At 41.4% G+C, this 1,970-nt stretch overlaps 1 pseudogene; it reads right to left on the reverse strand.

Moving 5' to 3' along the window:
* On the reverse strand, positions 1 to 1,409 carry LOC143579389 (mitogen-activated protein kinase kinase kinase 18-like; annotated as a pseudogene).
* Positions 1,410 to 1,970: the final 561 nt, after the last annotated feature.

The raw sequence follows: 1,970 nt of genomic DNA on the forward strand, positions 1-1,970 counted from the left end.
CTAGTAACCACTTAATGACACGACACGTGTATACTTAACGAAGTGGTCTAGGCCATAAATTTGAATTCGAAAATTGAAACAAAAAAGTAAAAAACAAGACTTGGCGTTGAAGTTAAACCATTGCGTATAGTGAATATGTCGGATAACATTCGAATTTATCAAATACAATATTGAAAACAGTCTATCAATCCAAGCATATACGTTACACCTGTATCTATCCACACTCTCTCTATACATCCCACCGACCATATACCCCGAGCTTCACTGCTTGTACTCTCAACACCATAATCACAGCATCCATCAAATTCTTCATCTTCCCAATCTACCCTTCCACTCACACTCACACTCACACTTTCTTCTCCGTCTCCGGAATCAGAATATTCCGTGTGCCTCACCGTCTCCCAACCTTCTGCTTCCCAATTTCCCCTTGAGCATGAAGCTAATTTACCAATCCTCTGTTTCGCATTGGATATGTTCATGTGCAATTCATGACTGTCAACCGTTGATTCATTGGAAGAGTTTGAATCCGGCCAATCAAACACGCATCTGGGTGATAATTTACATTTGTTGACTGTGATCAGCGGTGATGAGGGAGAGGAACACGGTAACAGAAATGGGTGGTGTAGCAGCTGATCGCAGCTCCACCTCTCACTCGGATTCCGTTTCAAACACTTTTTTATAAAATCACGTAAATCATCGGGTACCCGAGACGGAATCTCGGGTACGTCATCGGAGTACCCGATTTGCCGAATCGTGTCGGCTCCCCTGTCTTGCCACGCGGGCTTTCCGGTGAGGATTTCGATCACTGTACACCCTAGCGACCATACATCGGACTCCGGTCCGATATACTCGCCCCGGATAACCTCTGGGGCCATCCAGAGAGGCGTCCCGCGAGTTTTTTCAACAAATGGGACTCCCAATTCAATAGCCGACCCAAAGTCGGCTAGCTTTGCTATATCGGGAGTGTTCCCGATTAGCACATTTGCGCCCTTAACATCACAATGAACGATGTTACGGGCGTGAATATAGCTTAACGCGGTGGTGATGCAGCTAGTGTAGGTTTTGATATTCCCTGCATCACCACCGCGTTTTGCCACGTCAGCGAGAGTGCCACCGGGCATATACTCCATGTTTAAGTTGCGGTACACTGACGATGACTCGACCGTTACATCATCTCCTAGGTACGAGACGATGTAGGGTGAGGACAACGATTTCAATATCCGAATTTCGTTCTCCAAACACCGGAGAACAAACTCGCTAGAGTTCTGGTCGACGGATTTAACAGCGAAGGTAAATCTGTCGAACTCGGATTGATCAACAGCGAGATTGACCAAGCCGAATGAGCCTTTTCCGATGCAATTCCGGCGAACCCAGTTAGGCTTATGACCACAGTGACCGAATGTTTTCATTTTTGTTGTTGAGTTAAAGTTAATTGAGGTGTGGGTGGGGTGGGTATATATATATATATATATATATATATATATAAGTGGAAGGTGAATTGATGACGTAGCGGCAATGGGTAGAAAGAGAATTATCCTAATTAATCTGGTCCAGGTGGACGACACCGGTGCAGGTTACTTGGCAAAGTTGGGTTCAAGCTTTCAAGATTAGATGTACAAGCAAACCATGAAACCGCTTCTTCTATTATAACGTGGCCTTTTTATTTTTAGTTATTTATTTTTTCAAACTTACTACTTTAATCATTAAAAAATCAAACTACATACCAAACTATATTTATATTTATAATATTTATTTATTTATTTATAAATTAATGTTTGAAAAACTTCTATCTTTAATCGTGAGTGTAGAATTTACGGTAAACCGAAGCTTATAGCAGGAAGATGACACTTAAAAGGTTATGATAGGAAAAGTTTTTAAAAATGTTTGAATATAAGACATTTTCAAAAAAGAAATACAGAATTACAAATTTTGTCCTTTAAAATAAGACGAATTACGGTTCGTGTCCTTTT

The sequence above is a fragment of the Bidens hawaiensis genome, unplaced genomic scaffold (genome assembly GCF_021521415.1).
Source record: "Bidens hawaiensis isolate Kalapana, Puna unplaced genomic scaffold, B.hawaiensis_p1.1 tig00029688_1, whole genome shotgun sequence".
NCBI lineage: Eukaryota > Viridiplantae > Streptophyta > Magnoliopsida > Asterales > Asteraceae > Bidens > Bidens hawaiensis.